The sequence below is a fragment of the Equus quagga genome, chromosome 8, assembly GCF_021613505.1.
Source record: "Equus quagga isolate Etosha38 chromosome 8, UCLA_HA_Equagga_1.0, whole genome shotgun sequence".
In the NCBI taxonomy this organism is placed as follows: domain Eukaryota; kingdom Metazoa; phylum Chordata; class Mammalia; order Perissodactyla; family Equidae; genus Equus; species Equus quagga.
The window spans coordinates 87,995,325-88,009,513 of NC_060274.1; the positions used below are offsets into that span (position 1 = coordinate 87,995,325).

The 14,189-nt window shown below is 36.5% G+C and overlaps 1 protein-coding gene across 8 annotated transcripts in view; it reads left to right on the forward strand.

Annotated features, from left to right (window-relative positions):
* BBS9 (Bardet-Biedl syndrome 9) overlaps nt 1-14,189 on the forward strand; it is a 421,646-nt gene that overhangs the window by 78,351 nt on the left and 329,106 nt on the right. The window contains exon 1 of one of the 8 annotated variants that reach the window (XM_046670732.1): nt 3,807-4,063. The exons of the other annotated variants lie outside the window; for them this stretch is intronic. The gene's annotated coding sequence lies outside the window, so the exon portion shown is untranslated. Of the gene's footprint in view, nt 1-3,806; nt 4,064-14,189 lie in introns of those variants that run through there. 8 annotated transcript variants of the gene reach the window in all.

Genomic DNA, 14,189 nt, shown 5'->3' on the forward strand with positions numbered 1-14,189 from the left:
AATCTTTGGAAGGAAAAGTGGGAATAGCTGGGGCCAAGAGGGGACCTTTTCTTTCACTGTATCACTACAATTATTATACCTAAAATGTATTCATGAAATTACTTGCAAATTTAAAAATAAATAATCACTGCCTAAATACAACCCTCCCCCCTGAAAAAACCCAGAAAAATCAAGTGGGACTACATCAAACTAAATGTACTGTACATCATGTACAGCAAAGGAAACCATCAACAAAATGAAAAGGCAACCTATGGAATGGGAGAAAATATTTGCAACTCATTTATCTAATAAGAGGTTAATATTCAAAATATATAAAGAACTCATACAACTCAATAGAAAAACCCCCAAATCATCCGATTAAAAAATGGGCAGAGGAACTGAATAGACATTTTTTCAAAGAAGACATACAGATGAAAAAGTGCTCAACATCACTAACCATTAGGAAAATGCAAATCAAAATCACAATGAGATATCATCTCACACACATGTTAGAATGGCTATCATAAAAAGACAACAGATAACAAGCGTTGGCAAGGATGTGGAGAAAAGGGAACCCTTGTGCACTGTTGATGAGAATGTAAATTGGTGCAGCCACTGTGGAAAAAACATATGGAGGTTTCTCAAAAAATTGAAAATAGAGCTATCATATGATCCAGCAATCCCACTTCTGGGTATATATCCAAAGGAAAGGAAAACATGAATTTGAAGAGAGATCTCACTCCCAAGTTCATTGCAACATTATTCACAATAGCCAAGCTATGGAAAAACCCATGTGTTTGTCAACGGATGGGTGGATAAAGAAGATGTGTAGATACAGACAATGGAATATTATTCAGCCATGAAAAAGAAGGAAATTGTGCCATTTATGATGACATGGATGGACCTCGAGGGCATTATACTAAGTGAAATAAGCCAGACAAAGAAAGACAAATACTGCTTGGTATCACTTATGTGGAATCTAAAAAAAAGTCAAGCTCATGGAAAGAGAGAGTAGAAGAGTGGTTGCCAGGAGTTGAGGGGCAGGGGAAATAGGGAGAGATTGGTAAAAGGATGCAGACTTTCAGCTATGAGATGAGTAAGGCCTGAGAATCTAATGTAAAATATGGTGACTATAGTTGATAACGCTGTGTTGTATAATTGAAGTTTGCTAAGATTGTAGAACTTAAATGTTCTCACACACAAAAAAAGTGAGTTAATGGAAGTGTTAATTAACTAGATGGGGGAATCCTTAAACAATAGATGCGTATATCAAATCACCACAGTGTACGCTTTAAATATCATACAATTTTATATGTTTGTTATACTTCAGTAAAGCTGAAATTAAAATAAGAAAATAAAAATATACTCGTCATAAATTACCAGTATTTGAATCTCTGTGAGTGTTTGTCTCTGATATTTCTTTAGGACAAAATCCTAGGACTGGATAATTGGGATAAAAAATTTTTGATACACATTATAAATTGTCTTAGGTCCCAGAGATGGGCCCAATTTACTCTTTTCTCAGCTGTGTGGGGTGTCTGTGCCAACACCAGCTATTATTTTCTTTTTTTTAAGATTGGCACTTTAGCTAACATCTGTTGCCAGTCTTTTTTTCTTCTTCTTTTCCCCAAAGCCCCCCAGTACATAGCTGTATATTCTAGTTGTAGGTCCTCCCGGTTGTGGTTTGTGGGACGCCGCCTCAGCATGGCCTGACAAGCAGTGCCATGTCCATGCCCAGGATCCAAACCGGTGAAACCCAGGGCCGCCAAAGCGGAGTGTGCAAACTAACCACTTGGCCTCGGGGCCGGCCCAATCATTTTTTAAAAAGCTCAAAATCTCTATTTAGTGGGCAAAAGTGACATGTTGTTATATTTTCATACTTTAAAATAATAGTACAAAATATTTAGGGGCTGGCCCCATGGCCGAGTGGTTGAATTTGCGCACTCTGCTTCCGCGGCCCAGGGTTTCACTGGTTCGGATGCTGGGCATGGACATGGCACTGCTCATCAGGCCATGCTGAGGTGGCATCCCACATAGCACTACCAGAAGGACCACAACTACAATATACAACTATGTACTGGGGGACTTTGGGGAGAAGGGAAAAAAAAAAGAAGATTGGCAACAGTTGTCAGCTCAGGTGCCAATCTTTAAAAAAAAAAAAGTTTATTGAGCACTTGCTAGGTGCTACCACCTAAGACCATGCTAAGGATTTAACCTAAACATTCTCGTTTAATTCTCAAAGCAACCTTGTAAAGTAGCTCATTATTCTCATTTTTGGCATGAGGAAATTTAGGATTGGCAAGATTAAGCAGTTTGCCAAGGACACACAACCTGTGAATGATGGGTTTTTAACTTTTTAAATTTATCTTTGTTCATTTACTTAGTTGTACAAATATTTTAATTTTTTTTTTTAAAGATTTTTTTTATTTTTTCCTTTTTCTCCCCAAAGCCCCCGGTACATAGTTGTGTATTCTTCGTTGTGAGTTCTTCTAGTTGTGGCATGTGGGACGCTGCCTCAGCGTGGTCTGATGAGCAGTGCCATGTCCACGCCCAGGATTCGAACTAACGAAACACTGGGCTGCCTGCAGCGGAGCGCGCGAACTTAACCACTCGGCCACGGGGCCAGCCCCCAAATATTTTAATTTTTTATGATGTTAAATGTTTTAATCTTTTTTGTTATGGCTTCTGATCTTTGTTATGATCTGATCATTCTTATGAAGACCTTTCCTATACTATGATTCCAAAATAGTTTCATATTTTCTGGAACTTAATTTTAGATATGGTATGCAGGAGGGCTCTAATTTAATTTTTTCCCAAATGTATACCCTGTTGTCCAAGCACCGTTTATGAATATTCTTTTTTATAATTTGAAATGCTACTTTTCTCATATGCTAAATTTCCATATAGTCATTAATTTGCTCTTAGACCCTTCCTTTTTCTTGATTTGTCTATAAATAGTGTATCTATAAAGAATGCCAATACCATATTAAAAAAATTAACCTACAGTATGTTTTGATGTGTGGGAGGACTAATCGTTCTTCATTCTTGTTCTTAAAAGTTTATAGGCTATTCTTGCTCTTTTTTACTTCCTCATCAAGTTAAAGAAATAGTTTATTTAGTTCCATGAAAAAAGCATGTTAGAATTTTATTTGGCATTGCATTATATCTCTAGATTATTTTAGTGCATAGCTGACATGTTTGTGATACTGATTCTTCCTATCCAGGAATACAATACCTGTCTTACTATTTATTTAGCTGTCCTTCTATGTCTTTTAGAAAAATTTTACTTTTTATCCATTTTCATTGTTTATTTCTTGATTAGATGTCCCCTGCCTGTTTCCTTTCTTCCCTCCGTCTCTCCCTCCTTCCTTTCCTTCCTACCATTTATGTGCCTGGCACCCTGGTAGACACTGTGGATACAATAGTGAACCAAATATAGAGGTCTGTGGCCTCGTTGAGTTTGGAGAAGGAGATAAACATTAAGTAGATAATCATAGAAATTTGTAAAGTCACAAGTGCTATGAAGGAAAAGATGCCATGATAATGAGGGTATATTTGAGGGGTGTATTGCTAGTTTGATCATACTTAATTTGGCCTTCCTAAAGAAGTTAAGATCTGAAAGCTGAGTTAAGAGTCAGTGTATTAGCAGCCTCTTGGCTTCAGTTGTTATTGTGAATGGGATCTTTGTTTTATTGTGGTACAATTTTTTGGCGGGGGGAGTAGGTGGAAGGCTGTGTATACAATGCAACATTGACAGTTATTTTTCCTACCACACGAAAGATAATATTCTGCTTTGTTCTGGCTTCCACTGGTGTTAAGAAGTCAGCTTTCAGTCTAGCCGTTATTCTTTTGCTAGTTAATCTGTCTTTTCTCTCTGTGGCTTTTAGGAGATTGTCTTCGGTGTTTTGCAGTTTCTCTATCAGCTATCTGAAGAAGTATTTATTTTTACTTATCCTACTTGGATTTTATTTGGCTTAAACGGTATCTTAGGATTGGTGCCTTTCAACAGTTCTGGAAAATCCTCAGCCGTTATTTCTTTGAACATTGTCTCTTCCATATTATCTCCTAGCTAAAATCGAATTAGGTATGTTTGACCGTCTTACCCTATTGTTCATGTCTCTTAACTTCACTTATATTTTTTATCTCTACGTTTCTTACTAATGCATGCTAGATGATTTCTTTAGATTTTTTTTCCTGTTTTCTAAATCACTTCTATTTCCAACGAAACTGCTCTTCGGGTTTTGTTAACTTTATTACATCTAATTATTATATTTTTTATTTCTCAAAGTTTATTTGGTGCTTTAAAAATCTGCTTGGTCATTGATAAAGTCTCTTGATTGTATTTTTATGATTTTTAATACCTGTTTTTATTTCTTTAAACTTAAAATGTAGTATTTTTATGTTCTCTGTTGATAATTTCTGTATATGAAGTCTTTGCAGTTCTGATTCTACTCTCTATTATTTTTGCTGCATCTTGCTCATATTGTATTTGGTTCCTTGTACATTGTGATTTTGCCTCTGAGGTCCTAGTCTTTGGAACTTTATCGATGGGAATGACTGGTGTGTTCCTTTAAAGATTTGAGTTTTCTTTTTTCAGGTGCTTGGTGCTACTTACCCAGGATAACTTTATACTAAATTCACAGATTGAGGCTTCTTGAACAAGCCAATAGAGTGAATTTGGTCTGCAAACCCACATTAAGATCAGCTTGGGGTTTATGAATTCTTAGGAGAGATTTTTTTTCCTTTATCTGGTTCCAAGTTTTGAGATGTGCATTTTATTTTGCTTCCTCTTGGGCTTGAGAGGGATTGCTGTTCTAAATTCTCCTTACACTGAGGGTGGAACCCATTGTGGTTTTAGCTTTATACTGGTGGGGAGGGAGACGATGTGTAGGATCAGTTGGATTCCTCACATTGAGTGGGCTTCAAGGTTTTTTTCTTTACCACATGTCATCTGAGACTGTGAAAACTGAAGCTGAAGGTTATCTGGTTTAGGAAAATGCCCCAGGGGCTCTGTTTATCTTTATGGGTTCCCACTTTCACTTAGTGTTTGGCTTCTGAATTTTATTTACTTTTTTTTTTGGCGGCATATTGATATACTTAAAAATGCTGTTTTTAACAAACTATTTTTTTTTTTTTTGAGGAAGATTTGCCCTAAGCTAACATGCACCGTCAATTTTCCTCTTTTTGCTGGGGAGGACTGGCCCTGAGCTAACATCCATGCCTATCTTCCTCTCCTTTATACATGGGACACCTACCACAGCATGGCTTGATAAGCGGTGCATAGGTGTTCACCCAAGATCCAAACCGGTGAACCCCAGGCCACCAAAGCTGAGTGTGTGAACTTAATCCCTGCACCACTGGGCCAGCCCCTTAACAAACATTTTATTCAGTAATTTTAGTGAGAGAATCAGGGTTTTATCTGCTCATCCTTATCTAATTATTTTATAATTTGTTTAATTTTACTTATCTTTGCAAGCAATTCTTTTGGAAGTAGGACAAGAAGAAATAAAGAAATAGCAAAGAATTCAGCAAGCAGCTATACCAAGTTTTGTCTGCGAAAGTGAAATAGTTCACATTTTATATTTAAATCTGATGTTACTTATAAGCTTACAAAGTGAGTTGTGATAGTAGGCCATGTTGAGTTTGAAATTAGAAAGGGATTTAGAGATCTTGTCAGTAGGGTACCTACTTTATGCATAGTTTTCAGTTAGAGAAACAGATTGGAGATTAGAAACATGTAGGGCTGAGATCGGGTCCTGCTACGTACCCTCTGTGTATCCTTAACAAATCGTTGAACTTTCTTGAGCCTTAGGTCTCTCCACAGTCAAATGAGAATAATAGTTCTTGACCTTCTCAAATTACAGAATAGTTGCTAGATTTGGATGTGCTAATATGTATGGGCCAGCACTTGTAAACTGCTTTTATTGTTAATTTTAAAGTTTTTAATTTGCTTCTGTTAATTTCATGGGACTTCTATGAGAGAAGGTTGCCAATGCATTCATAGATTGCTACCTTTGTTTTGCATAACCTCCTGAAACCCTCCTCAATTCTTTAGCCTTCTTTGTTTAATTTCCTATTTTTGTGACATTATAGCTCAGTTTAGTGCTATAGAGTTTAAACCTTTAGAGCATAGAGCAGAAACCAAGAAATTTGGAAGCTAGTTTAGAAAGAATTATTGAAATATGCAAGGAGTGTTACCTAGTTATACAGGTTTTTCATATTCATATCAGATCCAGCGATATTCCAGTGTTTTAGGGCATAAAGTACCACTAGTCTTTGAAAGAGAATAGTGAAAGCCCGTGTAATATCCAGTCAGTACTGGGAAGAATTATAAAGTCCACTGCCTTTTGATAGGATTGGGTTCTTTGTCTAGTTGTCAGCAGAGGGAGCCTTTGCCTTACTTTTCCATTCCTAAGTCTGACACTGGAGAGTTTGTAAAGAGCCAACATATGGAAAATACTTGTTTCCTCACCTAGGCTTGGGTAGGTTTTGGAACTAGTTTTTCCTTTGTTCCTATAAAGGGAAAGCTTTTTGTGCTTGTTTTCTGAGTTCTTTATAATAATAATTCTTAAGTGCTGGTGTGGAGAGTTCTTTAAAAGGGTTAATCCTGGAACAATATAGTGGTTCCCAAATGCTCTCCCCTGTTAAAGTTTTGAATGGCCTTAAGCTAATGAAAAAAAAAAGCTAATATCCTTGAATTTTTCATAAAGCTAAAATTTCTTCAGTTAAAGGACTGTACTTGTGCTAACATTTTCTACTTCCTACTTATTTGTTTTATGTTGTCTTTGTAGAAAATGTTGGTGATGATAGTCTCTATGTTTTGTTAAAAAAATCTCGTGTTTGGGCAGTTCACAAGGTTGACAACTTTATGGTATTCCTCAATAGTTTCTGAAATTTTATAGATCACTGAAATTCAAGAGCCTGAGAATCACTGCTTTAGCAAATACTTCAGCTACTTTAAAGACTGGAATTTCCGAACAGAACTGTTTCCAACTTCCTTGTCACCTTTTGTCCTAACTTTCCGCTCAGATGTTTTCTACCCTTTTATACTTAAGGAGTGAGACTTAACGACTAAATTGTCTGACATCTGGAAAATAGATAAGTGTGGCTACTCGGGGAAGTTGGTTTGATTATCTTTTTTGTGTGTGCTAAATTTGGGGTTAAGATCGGCATGCATTCCTTCCATGTTCCAGGTACTAAACTGGGTAGTTTACATATGTTGCCTTCTTTAATCTTCACAGCAACCTAAGAGGGTACAGAAGTTGTGATAAGGTTTATTTTGCATTTGAAGAAACAGGCTGAATGAAATTAAACAAAGTAGCCAGTCACATATCTAGGATGTGTCAGAGCCAGGATGCAAAACCTTATCATCTTGTCTTTCTGATTCAATATCGTTGCTCTTTCCACTACAGGTTAATTCTTTAATATACATTTGATACTTTCCCCATATTTGCTCAATTTGTTCTTTTATGATATACCATTCTGCTCTGGGAACAGGGAACCACCAGAGAGTATCCTAGTCAGTACCTTTTTGGGGGTACTTTTCCTGCTGGCAGTAATGCCTTGTTTTATATTGCCCAGAAAAAAGACTTTGTACCCAGGTCTCAAATAATTACTAAAGCTTTAAGGTTTAATCTGTGTATGTTTTTGAAGTTAGAGTTTTATGAAACACTGATGGATCTAAAGATCATTCTACTCCTTTGGTGTCCTCTTTGGGCTTCCACAATTTATTCTTTATGGTTGAGTGATTTTCACAGTCATTTATATATTTTGCTTTTGTGGTCCTCTCCGACTCCACATTTTCCTGTGTCTTTCCATTAGGCTTTATCTTTGTTAAGAGCAGATTTATTCTTAACCTTTTCCCTCTCTTCTTAATATTTCTTAGTCTATCAAATGTTGGGCATACAATGAGTACTTTGTCTTTTGACGTAGTACCAAGCCCTAAAGTGGTTTAGAATTCCAATTTCTTAAGTGTCACATATTAAAACTAATTATTTCAGGACCTTTATCATACCATTTTTACTTTGATGATATTCATACATCCAGTAAATATTTATTGAGCTCTACTACACTCATGCACTGCATAACGACATTTCAGTCCATGATGGACAGAATATATAATGGTGGTCCCATAGATTAGTACCATATGGCCTAGGTGTGTAGTAGGCTATACCATCTAGGTTTGTGTAAGTACACTCTATGATGTTTGCACAACGACGAAATCACCATAACGATACATTTCTCAGAATGTATTCTTATCATTAAACAATGTGTGACTATATACTAGGGACTGTTGGGGTTGGGAAGGTGTAGTGAATAAAGCATAATGCCAGATCTCAAGGGGTTTTCATGTAAATATGGTGATATTGCCAATTATCTTGGTCTTCTTGATGATCATTGGCATCTTGGTACTTAGTACTACAGTTTGGTCTGGTTTTTTACTTTCACGAGGGTTAGGTTGATTTGAACAGATATTTTTGGAGCACTAACATATAAGGGACCATACTCGATGCTGTGAACCAGACATTGAAAAAAAAATAAACTTATCTTCAAGGATTTTATGCTTCATTTATGGAAGTTGGGGAAGGGAGAGAGAGATGCCAAATTTAGCTGTTTCACCAGGAAAAATATTGTCAGTGTTAATAGGGAGTGATGTAGAATGTACTAGGAAAGAATAGGGGGAGATTGGGTTATTTATGCCTAGAGGGAATTGGAGAAGGCTTTGAAGTGATGGAGTTGGATCCTGGGGATTGAGAATGTGTAGAAGGATTTCACAAGGTTAACGTGGGAGAATGGCACCTGAGGTGAATTGAATTAGATTAACAAATGCATAGGGGCGTTTAGGGCAGGCTTATGTTACCTGAAGTATTTGGTGTTTGGGACTGGATGAGAGAGAGTAGTCAAAGTTTGTTTAGCAGACACATTGAAGCGTTCTTTGGGTATCCTGCTTGTTAATTTGTACTTATTTCTGGAGACACTGGAGTACTTTTGAAGTTTTCGAGTGGGTTGATAACACAATTGCATCTGTAGAGTAAGATGATTACTTTGGTATATTTGTTCTTATGACTTTTATTAAAGATATGTTATTTTAACTGCTGCTTCTGGAAGAATCCAAGGATATTTAATAGACCAAACAGTGGTAAACAGCACATCAAACTTTGCAATAAGAACTGACATTGAAGGAAGTTTAAAGTCATCACTGTCATTATCCCTAATTCATTTTGATTTGCCTTTTAAAATTGTATGAGGTTTAGATGAAGTTGAACTGAGAATTTCCTGGCTTTAGTTAGTTTTCTCACAACCAAATTTAATTGATTATGGTGAGTTTAGTGTAGACTGTAGTTTTTTCTTGTTCTTTCTTTTGATACACTGATGATTCTAGGATTAAGAGAGTTAATGATATGTAAAAAAGTTATTGCTTTATGGGACTGATCATATTGCAAATGAGGAATATTTGTACAAAAGGAAGAGGTGTTTTAAAATTTTTCTATTTTTTAATATTTTTTATGGGGAGAGTTCTCTGGGCTTCTTATCATGACTGGTTATCATCTTGAGAAGTTTACCTCACTTTGAAACTAGTTATTTTTTAAAAAAATTATGCCCCCAACATTATACTCACCCTTTTCTTTTGGATGAGAGAGAAGAAAAGAATGCTAATAAGTAATGGGCTCTTCTGTATGGCATCATCTGTCTTGTCTTATGTCGTCAGGATCATCCTGTGAAACAACTCAGTAACAGAGAGGGAAGGGAAGTCTGTGGATACGTCTGTGTTGAGGGGAGGGTGAGGAGGCAGAGACCACTCATTCCCAGATAGGGTTTATCTGGCACACTCACAGTATGCTTCTTTGGAGATTTCAGCAGTTACCGTGTTAGGGAAATTGCTGTTTTGAGGCAAGTAAATCTAAAATAAGCAGAAAATCATCTTGAATAGCCAGCAGTTCACACAGACCCTAAGTTTTGAGAGATTTTCCTTAGTTCTTAAAGTCTTAAAAACCATTTCCTTTGGCAAAAGGGATTGATTTCTGATTGTGTGTATGCTCCTTCTCACATTAAATTTTATCCTTTTTGCTCTGAAGGATTTTTCCCCCTCAATATTGTTTTCCACGTAATTTAATCTGTAAGGAACAGGGTAATCTAGTAATAGCAATTACCATTTATTGAATGCTTACCGGGACCCAGGAAGTATGTATTTTTGTTGTGTTTTATCCTTACAGCAGCATCCTGTGATCTTCTCCTCATACCGTGGCTTTACAGGTAAGGAAACTGATAGAGATTTCAGGACTAAAATAGGGTTGCAGCAAATCTGGTCTCAAGTTGTGGCTTTGCCATCAGTTCTAATGAGCATGACTGCTATCTTCATTGGCGGTGTCGCCCTTCACCCAGCGCCCTCCCCCAGTGTCCATTGACCTCACTGCTCTCCAAACATAGCTCTCTGATAATCCATGTCTTTGTGCATGGTATGCCCTCTGCTTTTGCTCCTCTGACTGTCTGGCAAACTCTTTCTCAACCTGCAAGACCCAAGTGTTATCGCTGTTCTGAAGCTTTCCTTGTTTCTTTCTGACACTGCTAATCATGCTCCCATAGCCTTTTAAATTATTTTAAAATGCCTCTGTTCTTGCATTGTTGTAGTGTTTTAACTTTTTAGCTGCTATATTTACTGAACTTTCTGAGGGTAGCGACTGTATCTCTCCTAGCACATAATAAGTGTACAGTGAATGTTCGTGGAATTTGTTGAATGAATGTGAGTTCTGGACAGTGCTATCAAACCTTTCATGATCATTACATCTGACAAAGTAATTCACTCAATATTTTATGGATGCAAGTGATAATATAATGTTTAGGGCCTTCTTTTAAACTCGAACGTTGCATTCGTATTGAATCTATCACATATAAGGCTAATTTAATGAATGGTTGTAATTTCTTTATAATATGTTATTAACCTTGTTCACAGTTTAGGGGAAAAATGTGATAAATAGCTTGGCAGAACACACACTAGTGGTCTTTGTGAGGCTATTAAAGTTCCTATTAAAATGAGACACATTAAAATGTCAAAAGGCAAGTTCATAGGAAGAGTTAGTATGTAGACCCAATTTTTATTTTCTTGAGTCTTAAAATAATTAGTCTCATGAAGTTATTTATTGGGGTAACACTTGAATAATAGTTGAGAATTTGTGTAATCTTCCCCTGGTACATATTTTAAATATTAGCTATTTAGTGCAACACATGTATTCTATTTGTTGATTTCCTCTGTCTGCTTAGGGCTTTAATTTTTATTTATTTATTTATAACTAAGGTTTTAAACTTAGAATCTGTTTGAATGTTGCATTATTATCTGGCACGAATTCCTTTTAGAATGCTCAAATAAAGAATTTGAGGGAGAGAGTAATAATAAAGAAGCTAGCTATTCTTTCCTTCAATTAATTTCCAATTATTAATTGCTAAGCACAACCAAATAGTGGCATGTATCTCAAAACAATTGTAGTAGTTTTATTTATATGATGATAGGAGTGAAAAAGTATAAAAATGACATTTAATGGCAAATTTACAATCTTTCAATCTCTAGAAATCCATCTACCACTTCTTTTTAAGGCAGTATCTGTTGAAATCCTACTCTGAACATTTTTATATCCTTGCTCATAGCAAACATGTATCATTTTTGAGTTAGGTTTGCAATAAAGATTAATGAGTTAGTGTTTCAGTTTTTCTGTAACAACAACAACAAAATTTTTTTCCGTGCATGGGTAAAAGGAGCGGAAGTTCCACAGACATTTGGACTCTTCTATTCTTATGTATCAGTCTCTTGATGTTTCCTGTCTGCCTTTTTGACTACCTGTACAGCTGTTTTTCATGTGTTTTTCAGACTTGGAGAAAGACCAAGTATTTTTGACAGCTGCATGCTGAACTGCAATATATGCTTGGCCACAGGTCACGTTTGCATTTCTTCACTTATATTTTTACTCAATGTGTAAAAGAAATATGAGCATAGAGAGATTCAGAAAACATGTAGCATGCTGAGTAATGGTAGTCTTCTTTCATGTATGCCACTCCACTTACTCTGCTGCATAGATTCCACAGGAAGAAAAAGACAGCAGAGAAATGGAGGAAAAGGTATTTAGGACTGCCCTCCATGGGGCCCTTATTGGTATAATAATGAATGATGGAAAATGCATGGTAGAAAGACCTCTGGGCATGGGGACACACACACACACACACACATACACACAGACACACACTGCTACACACCATTTTAGTGAATAGTCGGTAATTTAGTAGAGAAAACTATTAATCTAGCAGTCAGTTCAACTTGTAATTGATTACTAGTTTATGCATCATGTTGAAGCTTTGACTACATGATGTTTTAACACCAGGAAATGAGATGCACTATTTAATAAATATTCATATCATGAGGCTGCCATAATGGAACTTTCCTGCCTCCACCCCCTTTATCCCCACAGTCACCAACATTTTTCTTTGCTTTTGAAAATGAAAAATTCTTATTTCCAAAGTCCTTTCAAAATGGCTTTGGTAGGTCCTTTGTCAGTTTGTTCCCAGATCTCACAAATAATATTTCAAATTACAATGGTTAGTTTTCTCTCATCATAGTTAAGATCAATGGGATAAACATCCAGATTTTAAATTCTGGTGAATTCTCCAACCTTCCTAATTATTTCAACTTTAAAAGATGTTTTATTTTTCTCTGTACAGTTTAGGCATAATTTTTGAGGAAGCATCATTAAGATATTGTCATCTTTTCAATCTGTTGCTTTTGTGTTTCATGCCCTGTTGGTAAAACTGGATCCACTGCACTGGATCAAGACTAACTGCCTCTGCATCTTTTTCTGATATGTTCCCTTTCTCTTCTAGAAATTTCCACTACTTTTACCGTTGACCCCTATTCATTCTACCTATCCTTCTTGGTCTAAGATACATCCTACCTCTATCATGAAACCTTTCCCAGGAAGTTCACTATAATGAAGCAATTTGATTTTCTGTCGTACGTAGTCTGTTTCACATCCTTTAGATTTTATGTGTTAACTGATGTTATTTTTAAAAATGGATCCAGTGTAGTATAATGGAGCCCCTCAAGGAACACGTGTGGTATAATGGAGCCAGAAGGATTCTAGTTTGAGTACTAGCTTTGTCATTTTCTAACTCTTTGGCGTTAGACAGATTATTTAAGCTCTGTGGGTTTCAGTCTTCTCATGTGTAAAATGGGACTATTGTCCACTTTTTAGACTATTGTCCACTTTAAAGCTAATATGCTGGATAAATGTTTAGCATAAAGGCTGGAATGTAACAGGTGCTCAGTAAATGGGAGTAGTAGTTATTATTGCTGTTGTTCTATATTTCTTACAGCTCCTCATATAATACTGAGCATGTGATAAGGACTCTTTGAGTATGGTTCATGGCTAGGTCATTTAAATAGCTCCTGAAATCCCATCGCTTTTATGAAGGCTTCCTTTGGCTCTGTTCTGTCAGAAATACAAAACTTTCATGGCTTCTCTGGACTGTTTTTTCTTTTCCCATTATCTGTAAGGGGAGCCTTTGGTATGTATTCTGAAGTGCCTTCCAAGACAGTGATTTGAAGGATTTATTTATTTATTTTTGAGTAATGTTTTGGATTGATCCCTACATTTTTCTAAATGTCAGCAGCCAAGATTGTAATAAATAAAGCACTTTTCACGTACTTCAAGTGCAATATGTGAAACACATAGAATACAATCTCAGTTAATCTGAGCTGCAGATGAATAAATTTTGCCCAGTTTACTTCAGCTCAACAGACATTTATTAGTGTATCTCCTTTGTGCCAGGCATTTTATAGTTGTTGGATTTACAAAGATAAGTGAGATACGGTTCCTACCTTTAGGTTAGTCTAGGGTGAAGGAGGGACACAAAAATAGATCATTTCAATCGGCAATTAGTTGTAAGATGGAGGTAAAGATGGGGATCTGTGGGATCACAGATGGAGGGTGATTGAAGGGGAAAGAGAAGACTTCTGGGAAGACCTGAGCCTCAGCCTTTGATGTCTCTCAGAGGACAAATGGGATGATCCACTTGATTCAGGAGCAGAGACCCAACTCAAAGTGGTTTCAATATTTATGGGAATTTATTACCTGCAAAGTTCACAGGTAGGTTTGGCTCCAAGTGAGGCTTGATGCACTGGCTCAAACAGTGTCTTCCATGGCCCTCACTTAACTGTGCCCTTGTGA